The sequence below is a fragment of the Diadema setosum genome, chromosome 18, assembly GCF_964275005.1.
Source record: "Diadema setosum chromosome 18, eeDiaSeto1, whole genome shotgun sequence".
In the NCBI taxonomy this organism is placed as follows: Eukaryota; Metazoa; Echinodermata; class Echinoidea; order Diadematoida; family Diadematidae; genus Diadema; species Diadema setosum.
The window spans coordinates 15,144,410-15,164,237 of NC_092702.1; positions in this window are offsets into that span (position 1 = coordinate 15,144,410).

Genomic DNA, 19,828 nt, shown 5'->3' on the forward strand with positions numbered 1-19,828 from the left:
ATAAACTTTTTTTTTTTTCCCAACCCCATCTTTTCTTAATTATTATTTGTGTGATTGGCCACAAACGTATTCCAATTTTGACATTTTGGCTTGTTCAAATTAATTTAGTTCATAAATAGATCAACAGGAAGCGTTGGTCCGAGATTGATCGAAAATAAAAACCACACCAATATTTTGCAAAAACATTTCCATAATAGTAAATATATATATATATATATATATATATATATATATATATATATATATATATATATATATATAGAGAGAGAGAGAGAGAGAGAGAGAGAGAGAGAGAGAGCTGCACATATATATAGGTTTAACTACATTGTATGATTATATAAGTGATTGATTCATTTCACCGGTGTGGGCTTATTACGCATTACTCATTCCAAAATGATATTTATTAAACCAATCAAAGTCTTTCTTCTGGGCATATTAGCACGAATTTTTCCGATACCAATCTCGCCCCACCCCCCCCCCCCCAAAAAAAAGAGATATGGAGAAAATAACGATATAATCATCGATGAATTTCATTAAGATTGAACTTCCGCCAAAGTGTCTTGCCACTGCCAGCACCAAAAACTTCACATCTCTCTCTCCCTCCCTTCTCTGTCTCTCACTCCCCTTCTTCTTCACTCCCTGGTTTTCTGTATTTCCCTCGGTATGTCTTCCTGTATATCTATCTATCTTTCTATCTATCTTTCTATCTTTCTATCTATCTTTCTATCCATCAATCTATTCGTCTACCCAACTTTTTAGCCTTTTCTCTTGTTCTGCTCTCTATATTCTATACGACAGGAATGCTAAGTCGATGGGTTTGACTTGGGCAGTGGAAGAGAGCGCTTTACCTTTAATATGGGCGTCGACGAAGAACAAGCGATGAAGAGGCGGCCACTCGAAATCAATCATCTTGCTTTTAGACAAATTGCAAAGTAATGACTTCGTATTTCCTCTTCTCTTCTCCAATATCGCCCAATCATGAAGTCGCTATACCGATGTACGTGTGCGTTTGCTGATTTGTTTGTTTTTCAGCCGCATCCCACGTTTCCTATCCTCCTTTTTTTCTCTTCTAGTTCGTTATTGATGTCCTTTCATTTTGTATTATACTTTTTAGGTTTTTTGGGGTTTTTTTTCCCCCAGGGTGCCTCCGTCGGTTGTTGTTGTTCAATTCTGGGAGGGTTGCTGTCTGCTGCGTTCTGACATTCATCGTGTCATTTTTGTTGCAAGTGTCCATCTATCTGCGCACGACACAAAGGGCTCCAAACGACAGAAGCCCTTCCATTTCTTTTCATTGTGTGTATGAATGTGTGTGTGTTTAAGGTGATTGCACAAATATTTCTTAATGATAGAATATCAACTTTAAAAAAATGAAATGCATTGAATCCCAGTCCAAATCGCTTCGAACATGTAAAATATTTCAGCGTGTGGTTTCTGTCAAAACATAACTATGTTGCTCACGTTCTCTGACGTTGTGAAACGAAATATAATTCCACCTTATTCAAAATGCAAAGAATGCAATCTAGCAAGCAGCGGAAACATTGTCTAGTGAGTGGTCTTGATCCGAGATCGTGAGTTTTTGTATGCGCACAAACGTCAGGAGATTTCAGAAAACTAAGAAGAAGAATAATAAAGACAAAGAAAAATCGCGGCTTCAGACACGAGCCACTGTCGCACAAGCAAAACTTCGCGAAGTTTGCTCCTCCGTTGACAGCTCGAAATTTGAGTCAGTGGTGCGCATGCGCAACAAAGAAGAACGCGCGCTTCATCTGACAGCTAATCATTGTTGCGTAACAATGCATAAACGAACATCTCAATGAGCGCGCACTTTAGAGGTACCGCCCACGAACAGGTGGTGGACTGGTCACGTGACAAACTTCGCGAAGTTTCGGCAACGAGCGTTCAGAATGTACTGCACAAACTTCAAGGAGATTTGCGGGGGTTCGGGAAATTTTTCTAGTCTGGGGAATTTGGAAAGAAGTTTGGCGAGAAGTTTTTGGAAAGTTTGCGGTGACACTGGAAAAACTTCGAGAACGTGAACCTTTGCAGTTTTGCCGCTGTGACGCCGGCTACTCCAACTGTGAAGTTTTCACGCACTACATTTTGTCGCACACTTTATAAACACTCCCTAGAGAGGGAGCGCTTGTCTGTATGAACGTCGCGCAAGAGGTAGCCGCTAATGCATCTATTAGCTCGCCCTTGGAAATGGGCAGTGTATATTATTAACCAGTCCGTCATTCCATCAAGGAGGTAATGATGAGCAGGTGTGAGCGTGAGTGCGTATATTATGTGCATGTGTGCGTGTAAGGGTGCGAGGGAGGGTTTTTTCCCCGTTTGCTATTTTTTTCTTTTTCACATGATGGATTCCGGAGAATTATGTGTTCACTTTGTTTGATTTGTTATCATCTGATACGATAAGTTTGTGTGAAGTTTGTGTTGAATTCTTAATCACGTGATGATCTAAATGAAATCAAACACACATGCGGGGTAGCTATAACATACAAAACAGCAGCAAATACACTATCAAGCGTAGAATATTTCTAAATCCCTATTCCTCATTTTGATTAAATAATGTCTTCCGTTGAGATTATCCTTATTACTTCAAGGGTATCTGAGCATAGTTATGACACATTCTACTGACTGGCACTTAAATATATCGACTACCAGTCCAAGCCTTCCGGATGAGATTTAATGGCAAACGTTGGTCCCATAGTTGCTTGCACAAATTTACTTATATGTCCTTAATGGCCATGTATTTTGTACACGATCAATCTCCTGCGATTGAGATATAATCTAAATATTACACTTTTACTCCTTTCCTAGTCTTAAAACATTGGGGCAAATCCTTTCGTATGTCTAATGTAGAGCAATCGGTCATTTTCTTTGTAGATAACAAATTTTTCTTAAGAAATGTTGTTGTGAATCTATATATGACTTAAAATGAATTGTATTTGTATTACCTTTCTGTAGAATGGGAGCATGAAAGTACAATTGAATTTTCATTAAATAATCAAACAAAATGGGGTAATGCAAGAAAGGCCATGGTATCGTATTAACATGATTTACTCTGTATAAGTTAATTTTTGTTTTTACTGATTAATTCTCTTTAAATTTCTTGACCATATCTTGGCGTAGTGTTATCTTATCCTTTCTCCTACTAGTATTCCCTTTAGTAAATGCCCACATCATACGCACACACAAAAATAAGATAGTATCTGTATATTATCACTTGTCATCGTTATTTTCTATGTAAGACATTGATCATCCCATCAGATTATTACTATTATGATCATCAGCCTATTTTGCGTGCTCTCCATGTATGCATATGCCTTGAAAAAAAAAAACCCCAGCAGATGAAGTCCAATCAATTTTCAGTAGTATTATTGGAATGGTAATCATATCAACTGCTTGAGTGGCTAGCCGATCTGACCTCTTCAAAGAATACTCCGTCTTGTTAAACAACAATTTTGGGACAGGACGGTAGTAAAAGAGGGACACGACGGAGAAATTTTGTAAATTTTCAAAGAATGGGCATTGAAATAATATGCTTGCGCTTCGTTGCTGATATTGTGAGGTTATAGTATATGAAGGCGTGCAAAATCTGCAGGCTCCATCTACTAGAGCTTTAATGCTAATAATTTTATGCATGGTATAACAATCTGCACACTTCGAAAGTGATAATAATTTGCTTATAAAACGTATTTTGTCAACGCTCAATCTAAGTATTTGAAATATCATGCAACGCGCTTTCAGAGATGGTAGTAACAATCGCGTGGCATATGACAAAATTGTGGGGTTGGTAATGGTGGTAGTGCTTGTGAGTACATGTGTTATGCTTGTTAGTGTGAGAGCGGGGATTGTGTGGATGTATAATAAGGGGTGCCTTTTTACGGTGATGCTTGGTCTTTGTCATGCCAATGTGTTCAATTTTACTTTCATTGTCTTGATTTCCTCACACTTTTCTCCAATAACCTATGACAATATAAGCTCTGGAGGTTGGATTTCCCTAACCTTCATTATAAGAATGTTTGGGCAGAAGTTGAACACTCTAAAGATAAATTCACCATTATGATCTCGTTTTAGCTCGCATTATGTAAATGAGAATTTGATTTGCTTACTCGTGCTATACTGGAAGAAATTCTGTAAAGAGATTAGATTCTTGCTCAAATTTTATCATTATCAGCATCAGAAGGATCTTTGAAATATCTCCTAGAGAAATTATAGCACTATAGTGCAACATGCATGATGTAGTATTTATACTTCCTTATATATCTATTTTTTGACGTTATACATACATGGGAGTCCGCATGGTGGCGCTCAATCAACGCTGGTTAAGTGTTCTTTTTGTGCGTATATATATAGCTGACGCTTATAATCGTTTTGTATCTATCGTAGACTGTAATCCTTATATGTTTATAGTGTTTTATAAATTCCATCGTTACGATCTTTCTTGCATTTCGTTTATTGTTCGCGTGCTTAAAAAAGTTATCATTCTATTCTCTCCTCATAGCCACGTCTTCTTATAATGACAAAGCTGAAACTATCGCAGAATTATTATCGTAAAATTCGCATTCAATATCATAATGTTAATTGTTCTAATACCCTTTCTTTCTATGAACTGGTTTAAGTTGTTGATAAATGTAATAGTGATTATATCAGTTGGAATATCTTTATTATGGTGACAGTATCAATGGTGAAGAATGCGCCACTGATGTATGGTGAATAATAATGTTGTTTCAAGTGATTTTGATGAAAATTATGTCAATAATGGGAATGACAAAAGTCAAGCACAACAGCAACATAGACGGATCCTGCCATTCACATTCACGCTCTAAAAAGCATTTATATTTTCAGCTCTGGTATAACAGCTCGATCGTTGTCTAGAATTGCTTGCCTGGCTCTCTATACCACGTATCTTTACATTAATATTGTTTTAAATAGGATGTAACTCTATTCATAGGGATGGTCATACAACTATTATATGGATGTAAATATGATATTCTGAGTTCAACTCGTTGCACAGTCGTTCCTTGCTCAGACTTTCATTTTTTCCTTACACACTATAAATAGCTTGCGCTCCTGTCTGCATGCCAAAGATAATACTGTCTTGTTGAAAGGGCGTAGTTTCTCATTAATTAGAAAGCTCTCTACGACCTTGTAGGGGTTGATCATTTGGCTACAAGGGCTTTTTACTATGGTTGCCTGCGAGCTACCGGCGAACAGTTTGGCTCTTTAATCAAACATGACACCAATCTGCATAAAAATAATCATTCAAACACGTCTCTGAGTTTACACCCCCTGACGTAATTGAACGATTACATCGATCACGTTTTCTTGTTTGTTAATGTATTCGTTAGGTAGATGATATTTCCTTTTATGTAATCATATTATTCTCATAATGAAGTCCCACAAAACGCAAACCTGATGGGAGTGAACAAAACCTTTGCGCCTATATATGTTTGCCATTATTTTCATATACGATGTATCACCATGACAATGTACAATACATTTTTGACTTATTATTACTTCTAGTGGATTCATTCAACTCCATTTCATTTACAGATCAGTCGACCGTCCATGGGAGAGGTGTGTGTTGTATTAATGAAGTATTAATGTTGAGGTATAAACGCATGAAGCAACATAATATCCATTCTTTTATCTGCCAAGGAATGACCTATTGTTGAAATGAATCGTATTGGTGGGAAATATGGGCAACATGACAAAAGAATGGCGATGGATTTTTTTTTTCCACGTTCACAATACTCTTGTAAGTATGTTCTTACTCTCTTTAGCACAATTTTTATCCGTGAGCGCGTTCCCATTTTCCTCGACTCAAAGGTTCTTACTCTCCTTGAATACGGGTACAGTACGCGAATACGTTCTCACTCGTTCTCACTCCATTGTACAGGAACACAATCTCGCTTCCTTTGAATACGTTCTAACTCTCCTTGTAACGGATATCTTATTCCCCTTTACTGCAAAAAGATCGGCGTTAGATTTCACACCAGGGTTGTTCAATCTAACACAAACCAGTATCAATACAGGACAACACCAACAGGTGTAGAAAGTATATGTTGTGATGGTGTTGAAAAGTGTTCACCTGGCACTTCGTGCATGGTGTAAATTATTTGATACTGTAGCCGGTGATATTTTTGATACTGCATGCGCTGGTGTTAATTCAACAATGACACTACATGGAGTTGATGTGACAGTAACGGTGTTAATTTCAATGGTATTATACCCGCTCAGTGTGAATAGGAGACCACACCCTCTGGTGTTATACTGTGGTGCAAATGTCTTAGCATTTTTTTCTTCTCAAAATGCAAGTCAATCGGGAAATTTTTGTTCTTCTTGTTGAAATTCAAAATCAACAAGATGAGCAGGAACTAATTATCTTATCAAAAAAAAGTGTAAAAGTTTTATATTTTGAAGTGACACCCGTGTGTGTTCATGTAATACAACAACCAAATGAGCACCGGAAATTCAACACCAGCTCGGTGTTTCATATTTAACATCCGATTTTCTGCAGTGTTGAATACGTCCCACTCTTCTTGAATATCCTATACGTTCCACCCAAAAACATGTTCCATTCCCCTTTAATATCTACGCTCTCACTCCCCTTAATGTGCTGATGGAGTATAAAATCTCTCCTTTATAGAACATTCTCCTTCTCATTGAGTGCATTCTCACTCTCTTTCAGTATACGCTTTTTCTGTTTTTTATACACTCCTTGTCTCTTTCGGTAATACTAAACGTTATCAACATCGTCGGTATAAACATTTCATTAATGACCATCATGATCATCGACGTCTTTATCATAACATCGGCAGAACTAAAAGAAGACGAAAACTGAAGGGCAAAAGAAGAAGTGACTGAATGAGACAAAACGTAAAAGGAATAATTATGGTTATACAGGAGACAAGAGAAGATGAAGGAGATTAAGAAGGGAAGAATAAAGAAGACGAGAGAAAATAAATTAGATGTAGGCCTGTACCAAGCGAAGTTACAATAGGAAAAGAATTTAGAGTATAAAGGGGGACAATAAAGAAAATACGAAGACGCTAAGGCCAAAAGAAGAAGAGGAGGAGGAGGAGGAGTGTATAAAAACAGGTGTGAAGAAATCACAAAGTCAGAAGAAAACAACCGAAATCCAATTTCATGTCTTCAGTCAAATTTATCTAGAGCAGTCCATGAGCGAAGTGGAAGATTTTAAGTTACAATAATCAGATTCTAATCCTTGCCATTGATGCCGTCTTATAGGAAATAACAAAAAGAGTGCCCACATTGTCTCCAAATCGCATACCTTCTTAACCACATTTCTTTGTACAGTGCTATAGTATGTACAATCAAACGCTTTCACCTTAGATTGTATTTTTGTTTAGCTTTCTAATGAAATGCAGGCCTCCTATTTTCACCTTTACAAATTCGCATCATCAACGGTGCGAGAAGAAGGGTCGTAATGCAATTAATGAATGAACAAATCAGTAAGTAATTATGTGTTATGCGCATGTATGTGTATTTAGCAAATAGTTATTGACAGGGCCTATATTGTAATTGTTTAGACATACAAGTCGGATTAGGTAGGAAATGGATTTTATCTCCCAGTCCATTAGCCACAGCACGCGTGGGTTCCTGGATGTCTCAATTCCAGAGGGGAGAATCGACACCTCAGATCGTGTGAGTATACCAATTGAGACATTTCCATCTCTTCATTTAATCACTTTGGTATAGATATTTACAATTCTATAGAGACGATAAGTAGCTTTTCTTGGCCATTACTGCTGTTGATAGCTATTTTCACAACACCATCTGAGCGATTATTGTCCGTAAATCGATCATTATGGATATCACCTTAGTCCTAGACAACGTCATTCGACGTTCATATCTTATTCGGATAAATTCGATAGAAAACCTCAATTCCCCGCCAGCGGAGAAGCCTTGCACGTGGGCCATGACCCGTTGGTGACCCGAAACACGCAGAGGCCGTTCACATGGCATTTGTCGTATAATGTACACAACACGCACACAGCTGTCTGCCTAGCTGGGCACGTAGATCAACTGCAATCATACCGCTACTACAAGCCGGGTCGGTACGCTCGCGACTTGCTGCTCCGTAAATTTTGCTTTGGCATTGCACAGTGTGTACACATCAATAACAAGACGTACGCTCCTTCATCCGTCGACTTGGTGGGAATTTTACTTTGGACATAATCAGTAAGTAGACTCGTGTTTTCTACTTTGACGGAGAAAATTACAGTTTGATCCCAGAATTCCGTAAAACTGACGCTGCTCCTCTTATGTCTTACAGTGGGACAAGTGTTAAAGCGGGCCAAAGCGAAGAGAAAGAAGGAAAAAGGTGGTCAGTCGGTGCAGTGCTCTTCAAGTAGTGAGTACTAATGAATTAACATTCTAGTGTGCTCCTGTCAACAGCGTCTGACTAGCGCATGCCGTGTGAAAATGATGTCATGATATTATGATAATAAAATTGTTAACATGGAAATTTTGTTTGTAGATTGATTGGAACATATTCAACAGGTCAAAGTGTCTCATTGTACAATATTTGAGAAGTGTACTGAAAGAGAAAGTGAGAGAGACATTGTACAATATTTGAGAAGTGTACTGAAAGAGAAAGTGCATGAGAGAGAGGAATAGGAAGAGGGAAGAGATAGAGTGGAGAGAAAGTACAGATGAACGGGTAAGCCGGGTAAACTCTTAACATTGAATATGATCATCGCTGAACTCTTTTAAGATCTTCTACTGGTCTAGTACCTACTGTGTGCCTCTACTTGAGTTACAGTATCACAGTTTATGCCCTGGTGAAGGCAGTGGACCAAATGAGCTGGTAGTCTTTTGACAGTCATAGAATGTGTGGCATTCAGAACTTGGTTGTCATTATCATACTAATTGCTCACAGAAGCACCCCACTGCATCTAGATCCCTACCTCTCTGTGTGTACTATGTCTGTGAGTGTAATGTCACAGGTGCTGACCTCTTCAACCATGACCTCACACTATGCTATGATGGCCAGCTGATGTAGCACCTGTAATGAAGTCATCTCCATATCAGGGCCCCATTTCATAAAGAGTTGATATGATAGCAACTCTTGCTGGAATGATTGTCACATGTGGTAATGACAAGAATCCAGCTTCCTGATTGGCTGTTGCTATGGGAAGTTGCTATTCTACCAAGAGTTGCTATCCTAACATCTTTTATGAAATGGGGCCCAGGACTCACCTGTAGACCTATAGGCCTACCTTACCAATATTCTGTATCAGAAAACAATGAAGTGCTGAAATGATATCAAAGTGTATAGACCTAGTGTTATCTTAGTAGTATGTTATGTCTAAAACTGAAAATCTCTTTTTGAGCATTATGGTGCTGATGATATTTCTATACTAACTGTCTGGTCAGGGAGTGAATTTGCTCCCCCCTTCCCCTGTCTTATAAATATCATCTCAATAGAAAAAGAATAAGAAAGAATAAGAAGAGACATGCAGAGAGGGAAAAAATAAGAGAGGGTAAGGGAAATGTATAGATGAGTGAGAGAAGATTAGAATAAGAATGAGATAAAAGAGAGAGAAAAATACATATTATGTAGAAGGAAAGAGAGTAGAAATAATAAGAGCAAGAACACACCTTGGCTGTGAAAAATCAAAAGCCTTCAACTGACTGATGCTGTCTGCTGTTATACATGTATATGTACTCAGTATGTGTGCATTTAATTCATGTGGATGCTCACTTTCAAGCATTATGTTTTCCAGCAACTTGTTCGTGAGATTGCTCAGGATTGCTCAGTTAATCCTGTCCACAGTGCTTAAATGGTGCCTGATAAAAAAAAGAAACATACAAAGAAGTGATTTTTCTGGCAAGATCTTGGATAATACATCTTTTTCTCAGTCTGAGGCAGGGTCTACTCAGATTTGAGGCTCACAAATGTTAACAGTGTCAGAATGTTTTGCATTCTCATTCACACAAATAATAGTAGAGCATAATCACAATCTTGTAATGTGGCATCTGACGTCCTGTGTTGGCCTGCGGCTTCCTCTAGAACTTACTAAAAACCGTTCCCTACATTGATAAGTTTCACATCATTTGCTCCAGGTGGATCAAGTCGGGCATTTGAGTCCTTTTTTTTTTTTTTAATGCTGAGCCAAATAATTCTTGTTAATTTTCTCAGCTGGCTGTGTGATATAAATGCATGGATCTACTGTACACGACTACATTTAGCAGTACTGTCTAAGGTTGCATAGTTGACATTTATCTTTCCGTAGGACCCAAGGTAAAATTTAGGGTAGATGGCGGAGTAGATATAGGATCAAGGGAATCAGAGATGACAAGCATCCAAGATATTACACTGTACTTCTGAAGTCTCTGCTATAAGTAGCGAGTGTCTCATGGAATGTGACTGCAATACAATTATCTTACAGCGTCATCAACATTTTTTGCTCTTTCTCTAATGTAAGGTCTTGCAAAGAGGCATTTATTTTTGGTGCATAGTGATATGCAGTTAACCATGAACACACAAATCACGGAGAGCACGTCACTGTATCCCTGATTATTCCTCTTACGTAAGTAATGGAATTTGTGTGGTAGTAAAATTTAAATGCGTGTAATGGAGAACTCGAGTTGCATGCAATATATGCAGGGACCACTATAGATGGTTTATGAGAGTAATTAGATCCGTTCTACCAAATAGTTGCATTTGAGAGGGTTGGACACATTCAGATCAGAGCTTTTCAATCACAGAAACTTTTAACCGTTTAACGTTTAACATGCACATAGTAGTTTACGGATTGCTGCCTGAAAGTTTGAAAAGATTGGATCTAGATCCACATACACATAAGATCGATCTAGAGCGGTCCAGTCCAACATATCATGCTTAAGCTGTATGTACAGCAGATAGTGAACTACAATTTAAGCTGTACAAAAGAGAGTTCATGCAATATGCATACCTGCGATCTACTTTGAGTGACAGTTAACTGGCTCTACACTGGCAGTCTTGGTAATGAAGATGGTAGTGATCATCACACCATCCAACAATGCCCCTTTGAATCTTGGGTCTGTGTCCATTAATTGCTATGTGAAAAGGTGAGTATTTTGTCCAACTTCACTCACATGCAACCTTCTTTCCAACAAAACAGTGCACTTGGTGGAGGTGATAATGCTGGGTTTTCATGATTGGCCATTAGTACATGTAGCTGATCATGGAATTTTTGGTTAAATGTCTATCACAATTTTTAAGCCACCATTGAAATCGTGATCTGAATTGTGGAGTAATTGTGGTGATTGTCTATTCAGATCTTTAGGTCAGTCATGGCAATCGTGTTGATTGTAGACAATCTTTGAACCTTCTCAAACTTTTCTATGATCATCGTGATTGCTACAACTGACCTCAAGAGCTGATATGATCACCTCAATTACTCCACAATTCTGACCATGATTTTGACAGTGGTGCAGATTGTTATAGACATTAAAAAAACTAAAGTTCCATGATCTACTTTGTACTAAAGGCCAGTTGTGGCATGCACAGCAGATCTCATGAGAGTAGGAACCCAGCATAAAAAGATTCCCCACATCATCTTGTCTTGATTCTGAGACATTTTATTGAACGCATTATTTCCTTTTTTTTTCTTATTCCAACATTGTCCTCTTACATGTGTTTTTTTTTCATTTTCTGAAAAAAAAAAATCTTGATCCACATGGATCATTAAGTCCCTTCCACATAACCGATATTTTATGATTTTATTCCACTGGACTGAATCTGTTGCTAGGGTGCAATATCTAATCGCAGCATGCATGGGCTGTAATGATGGCATGATATATTCATAGACATTACATTTGCAAATATTGTTTCCCTGGCATTATGTTATTATCTATACCATGATTTCCTCTCATTGCCATTTATGACAAGGTGTGTGCAAATGGATGCACCAAACATGTATGACACTTTTCTGTTATTTGAGGTTTCCCCCCATGTGCAATGCAATTCTTTTTACTTGCACAAACTCTGTTGAATTGGCAAGGAAGATCAGTCTACTTGGAAATGGTAGAGAAATGCTCGATGACTGCGGGATGGCTGAACTCTATAGATCTGGAGAATCGATGTCGAGTTTATCAGGGATGATGAAGAGAATTACCTAGATGGAAGTTTCCCATATGGCCTGTGCAGCGCAGGCCTATGCACTCTGATGCCGGATTCTTGAGTTGGGGGCTTCGCAACGGCACTGGCACCTTGTGCCGATCTGGGGAGAGTCATTAGGAAAGATTATTGGCGGAAAATGAGTAATTGGCTGCCACACGGTTATTGCATTGCCCCTGCAGTATAATGCTCTCATCTTTGGTCTACAAGGAAACAGGGGTTACTTGGCTGTTAGGGTAATGGTTTCATTTTTTTTTTTTTTTTTTTTTTGGGGGGGGGGGAACTCTCCCTTTGAGTATCTCTCTTCTACCACTTCTCCCAAATGCACACAACTTTCACAACATGATCGCAATCTTTCTTCTTCTTTTTTTCTCCATTGAAACCCTTGAAAATCACAGATAATGACAAAAATTATGTTTGTCTTGCTAGTCCTCTTCATGAAATTTAAAACAACTAGAGACTTTACTCCATTGGCTTATGAATTTATATGTTTTGTACATAAATTCATTGCACCAGAAAGCAAATAAAACAAAAATAAAACAATCATTTGCATTCACAAGTACTTGCATTCAGATCTAAAGATAAACAAAACAAAATAAAACAAAACACCTAATGTATAGAGTGCACTCTATTGCAATAATGATCTTCTCAGTGCATTTGAAATTAAGCTATCTGAAGTGTTGTATTGAAGAGAGGCACAGAAATAGAATACACTTCAGGCTCCTAAGCTTCATCTAACCCATGGAAGGTATGGGGCCTTAGTGGGTATTGTACAAAGTCTTTGGACATTATAAGACTTTGGTAGGGAATAGGTTTATTGTAGGATAACGGATTTATGAAGGCACGCAAATAAAAAAAAATGAAGCTAGAAAAATCATGTCATGTCTGATGGGAATTCCTCATAATGGGTTGCATGTAAGGGTATACAGCAACCAAGGAGGAACCCTCATAAAATGCCTCTCACCTCAACTTGGCCTAATAGACCCAGCTCGAGTGAAGTATTCTATGAATCATGAAGTTCATCTTTAACCCATAGCCCCCTGAGTGAGGCAATACCCCATAGATATGACAGAGCACTCATAGTCTCTATAAGCAAAAAGTTAAAGTTACCTTCCTGTGAAAGCTATTGACAATACTGTATACGCCATATATTTCGCGAGTCTAAATTTTTGTGAATCGGGACTTCCCGACAATTTCGCGATTGGTTAAATACGCGATCCTGGAGTTCTGTACTGAACGGAGAAGTGTACATGTGTACATCACATTCACATCGGGATCAGGGTCAATATATTTTCGCGTGTCTTTAATTTCGCAATTAGTACCAGACTCGCGAAATTCGCAAAAATAAAAACCTCGCGAAATATTCGGCGTATACAGTAATCCATTTGAACTGCCAGTAGAGTACCATACCTATGTGTACATGCACTGTATGTATCTACCCACTGATGACAGATGTGTAATGTTGCCATACGTTGTTACTCTTACTGTAATCCACCAAATCTCCTTCTTTCTCTTGGCTCCTACTTACCATGCTTGAATAAATGCAACAACTAAATGATGACACGTACACCAATGACAAGATACTTGCTTTCGTGCATTAAAGGTTGTATTTGCCTGTTTAGTTATACCGATCAACCCTTAAACACTGAAAACTCTCCTGTGAAATTTGCAACAAGCTGGCATAGAAGGTGCAACAAGATGCTATCAGACATCGATGACTTTTGAAAACAATTCTTTTGAGTAGTCTTCATGTTCTGTTGCTATTTCAGGTAGCTGTAACATGCAGTCTACGTCAAATATCAATCACTAGATCTATATCTGGATAATGTGTTGCAAGTTATCACCCTTTGAGGTCAACCGAACCTGCTTTGTTCTGACATTCAAGTAATGGGTTTCTCAGGAGTGTTTCTATATGGCTGCAGCTGGAATGAATAATACATGCTCCATGATGCAGTACAGCAAGTGGAAGATTGTATTTCAGAGCGTCCCTTGTCAGCCACATGCAATCTGTCCTGATTAAAAAGCTGTAGAATATATTTTTACATAAAACTGAAAACTGAAATGTATATGAAACCCTTCCACAGTAAGGGAAAAATTTGCACCTCCTTTTCCTTGTTCAATAAAATACTGAAATAAATAGAATGAAAAAAATATGCAAAAAAAATTTCATCATGTTTGTATAGATGTTAACACCCAAATTTGTTGTTGTTGTTGTTTTTTTTTTTGGTAGCATTTCAAGATACTCTGCAACCTAGGAGGAATATATATTACTCTTCAACCATTCTTCAGTTATCCTGATTTTGTGCTACATGTAAAATAAAACACACTTTCAGAATATTTGAAGATTACTTGAAGCTAATATGTTTTATGAGAATACACGTGTGGCTATTCCATTTGTGTACGAAGAATGGTAATAGAGAATTCCATTGACAAAGTTTCATTCTTTACATTTATTTTTTTTTCAAGTTGTTAGCTTACTAAAGATTGTGGTTTTATTACGGTGTGTCATATTTTGCATTCTTGTAAGAAGAAAAAAAAAAAAAGATGTATAACAAGCCATCAAAATATCTATTCTGGGTCTTTCACCAGAGCACTGATGATGAATACAGGCAAGTGTTTGCAAAATTGCAGCTGTCTTGTTGCCTCTCTGTCATGTGGTTGGTGAGATGGACAGTGTTTAGAATGGTATAGGTCCATCATGATAGCTGCATTCACACATACACAATAGTGGGCAAAACTATATCATATCTCGAGATTCTCTTTGCAAGCATTCAAACGGACAGAAATATCCTGCCAATTGGCACACACATTGCACTTCACTGCATGCGCTTTTCTTTGCCCTGTGTTCTTGCGTGTCAGAGTGGTGTGGTGTGTATGATTTGTTGTGGGGCACATGCTGTTGTGATGTGTGTTACGAATGATGGGATATAAAATCTCAAGATTATTTGGTCCAGCATTCACACGGTCACTGCAGGGCAAATATGTGATAATTCAGAAATAAGTGCATGATTTCTTGGGATTTGCATTGCGATGCTGATCGCGATAATTGATTGGATTTTTGTGTCCACAAGGGCAAAAATTTTGAGATTTTAATCCCGATGCAAATATTGAGATTTGTATGTAGATAATTCATGTGTTCACTAGGAGGACTCTTGCTGAAAGGAATTTCTTAATTTAAAAACCAAAATGAATTTATGGAATTTGGAAAATTCAAAACCACCATTTTTATGAAGCACTTGTATTGTGTCCCCATCACATGGCATGATTGTATCATTACTGCTGAACACACCACTGCCCAGGGGTGGATCTAGCTTTTTATAAAGGGGGGGTGGGTGTGGGGGGGGGGGGGTATCCCCTCTCCCACAGTAGGGAGAATTTTTGAAAATCTGTGTGTGAAAATTTTGTTTGTTTGTTTGATTTATTTTTCTTCCAACACAATTTCATACATAAATCAAAATTATTTTCCGTAATATCACATGGAATATCAGTAAGCAGATTACAAGTACATGATTCAAAGAAGGAAAATCGATGTGTAAATTAATTTCATTAACAAATTATAAATCGTATTACCAATTTTCCAAATAATTATCTGAGAAATTATGCGGAAGAAGGACTGCCACTATAAGCAAAAGCTTGAGCACGTGGCAGCCCAGGGACCTATCTACATAATACACAAAAAATTATATTGTTTGCGGAATGGAGAAATACTACAAAATATAAAACACTGTAAATACATTGTTTTTTACATACAGTATGTATAGTGCATAGGTACGAATAAGAGTAACGTGAAATATGATGATGATGATGGTGATGTATGATGATGTTGACAGGTTAATGATGAAGAAAAATGTGATAATGAAGATGAAAGTGAAAATGGCGTTTTCTTGCATCTAAAACACCACTATTTTTGGTATAGAGGTCATTGCCATAAATAGAAAAAAATAAAATTACAAGTTTTAAAAAAAAGATAAGATTTAAAAAAAATGGTCCTCGGATTTTTTTTTTCTCTAGATCCGCTTCTGCTGCCGGTTCATCAACTGCAAACAGCACTTTTGAAATATGCATGTCATGTATAGATTGTAGTTACAAGTAAGATGGAGGCAGCAAAAATTGTATGAATTATTCCATTCTGAGAGGACAGGCTTTGCTGTTCTGGATTTATGTATCATTGCTAGGACCCTGACACAACCTATGAAAACTCTCACTTTGTAATTCCACAATGCATGGCATAGCAAAAGTGAATGAAATATAATGAATATTAAGCTCTAGCTTGCCATGAAAATGCAGCTGATCTTGTAATGTCTTTTCTCTGTATAATTCTGTCAACCATTAAAAATTTACTACTTGCAGTTGGTGTTAACATATTGAGTTTGATGATTGTTGCTCCTCCTAAACTCATGAAACTTTTGTTTTTCAGAATGTAACATTTTAGGATTGTAAAATATTGCTGTATTTGGTACATTTCACAGACAATAACCCATACCACATTTATAGCATACATTGCTTTATATATGTATGAAGTACTGTTCATGCTTTTGTCCAACAGCTTTCAGCACACTTTAATCATTCCAAAGATTAAAAGAAAAACTTATTTAAAGAATAGGCAAATCTAGGAATAAGCTAGTCTTTTAGCCACTAGAAAACAGTTTCTAGTACAAAATAGCATAGTTTAAGTGATAGCAGGAGTGTGTAATGTTGTCACTAGATATCTGGATAGAACAAAAGGTATGCTAGAAATTTGTTGTATATATATGCAGAAGTATTAATCTTGAGAAACGGAAAAATGCTTAAATCCCTCTAATCATAGGAAATCTAAACTAGTTGAATTTGAAAAAAGACAGAGTAACTCAGACTTGTATCCTGTGAAGTGTAATCTGTCCGCCAGTATTTTCAGCCACTATGCATTTATTCAGATTATCTTTTATTTATTACCAGCTAGGCTAAGCAGACTGAGTAATTTGTGTTCTCTGTGGTTCAGCATTCATATTCCTGTAGTGTTGCTTTTAGAGAAGCCGCTGTTTTGTTTTGCAGCGAAAAAGCCCACGTCCAACTGTGTTATGGTGTGAAGAGTGACCCAGTTTATTTTAACAAATAGAATGAGGCCGTACGTAATAAGCATGAATTACACTTGTTGCATCATTGTTTTGTCCCTCCCAAAATTTATTTCCACTTGATGGGGTATAAAGAGAAATGAAAGCATAAATGGCCACAACCGTTTAGGGCACGACATGGCATTGCCTTTGTTTTGTTGCGATTATGCTGCAGTGTGTTTACAGATGCCTTCGATTGGTCAGATCAATACTCACACGGTTGAATGAGTTTGGAATGAGCTCCCAATTTATAGTCCGAGTGTGCTGCTGTGTAAGAATTTCAAGCCTCATTTTGTGTGTGCATTGCATACATGTGTGACTGTGTGTAGTGTGTTAATTATGTATTTGCTATGGTAAAAAACATATTTTTTTTTTTAAAATTAGCCCTAAACACCTTTTATTGTGGCATGGAACATTGTGAACAGACACATATAAAAGAGAAACTACTAGACAGAAAGCATGAATGATAATGAAGCAATGCAAGTAGGCCTACACAATTCACCAAGGTTTGAGAGTGTTAACATCCTGTTATTTATACATCAAGTGGCTTGAGACATAATCACTCTCAATAATCCTCTTAAGTGTACTTGTTCTGTTCTTCTCCTCCATTGCTGAAACGTGAAGCAACACTGCTTGAGAGCAGACTTAAAGATTATCCCTACCCCTTTTTTCTTTTTCAAAAAAAAAACAACAACAACAACAACTGTCTCAACTGCCCTCTCCCCCACCCTATACCCTTTTCAGGTGCATGCATGCATTTTGAATGTTGTATGCATTCTACTCTTGTTGACATACCAGCACAAATTTTCACCTCGAGCTGATAAAACTCTTGGTGAGGTAGCTATGCACTGTGCAGGAAGGGGAGGGTGCAGCGTCAACCCCTTTCACCAGTGTTGGATGACAACAATTGTCTCCAGCAACCTGCATTTGCAATGGACACCCCTTCACGTTCTGCATGGCCAGTCAGCTGTTTTATACCCTTCCTTTGCCTACATTGTAGCTCAGTGTCCCACACCATGTCCCCCCTTTTCAAGTCCCGTGACTCCAACAAAAGGATGAGAGAGTATTTTCCATGCAAATGGGGCAAGTCTGAGGGAAACTTATTGATTTCTTCTTCTCTTCATCACTGCTGTGCCCCCTAAGTGAATCAACTACCTATATAGGTCCAATGTAAGCCATCTCCTCTCTTTATTCTACAGTGCTGATCAAACGAGAGTTGACATTGATTATGTGGTTTGGTTTTTAATAAAGACCAGCAAATCCCCCCCTTCACCTCCAGCAGCATACTCTCATGTTGCTGCACAGAATTTATCTGACACATAACAAACTAACACAGTGCTGCAAAATACCATTGTAGTTGGAATTCACATTGACAAGGTGAATTTTGAAATTCAGCAAAGCTCTCTCATATCAAAGTTGATATCAACAAGGATTCCTTGTACCCTGTTTGATTATATTTCATATATGTATACAGTAACTTTCCTCAATCATTGAAATGATGACTTGTTGTTGAATTTAATCCGATGAGGATGAGTCCCAAGTATACTCGGGCAGATGTCTATGGGAAATGCATGTTGTAGCATAATCAGCCTGTCCTCAACGGGTAACAATGCTTTCTTACTGGGTATGTCAAGCATGAAAGCAATTATGATACAGGGATTCACTTGAGACTAAGATTGAGACTTCAAAATTGAAGAATGGCAGTAAATATGAGTTTGAATATCAATATTCTACATTTTATTATTACAAATGAATGGCAAGGAACAATAATCTTGCAATATTGGCCTATTTACACTGCAGATTTCCAATACATCATCGGATGATGTATTGGAAATCTGCAGTGTACAGATTCTGTACAGTCTTTTGAAAATCATTGCCAGATTTGTCTTTGTCCTTTTGTGTACAGTTTATGCTCTTTATGCCACACATCTTGGGGATGTGTGTGTAAATAGAATATCTGAGTGAGAAAATAAATCAATCATACCATCAACTACTTTAAAAAAGATAAGAAATTCTCGACAAGGATAAGCCGCTAAGTTAGATCGAAACGACTCAGTGGCATGACCAAACTGCACCATTGAAACATCGGGTATGAAATGACTCCAGTTTTTGTCTTCACACTGTGAGAAGCACTTTAGTTGATGGTCAGTGGCATGTGGCTGCCATTATTACTGTAAATATATCTGAGAGAAAGTGATAACCATGCTCAATGGGACGGATCAATGGAGATGTCTGTGGTTTGCAATTCTCATTGCATTTACCTCTCTTTTTTTTTCCGTGTGAGGCAAGTCTTTCAATGCATTTTTAAGCGCTCTCTCAGTGTGTTTACAGAATTCACTCAGTAAAATTATGGTAGGGATCAAACTTGAATATTTCAGTTTTAGTTTTGAATGTTTTTTTTTTCTACTCATGATTTGGCAGCAAAAATCAAGATAATACTACAGACTTAGCATTCAGAATTCCTGTGGATTGGGTATACACATAACATCTTCTAACAACCTTCCATAGTAATGGAACTTATTGGAATATTTAGTTAATCTGAAAGTATCTATGTTTATTCTGTTTATCATTGCACAGAAAGATGTATTGAATTCCTTCAACA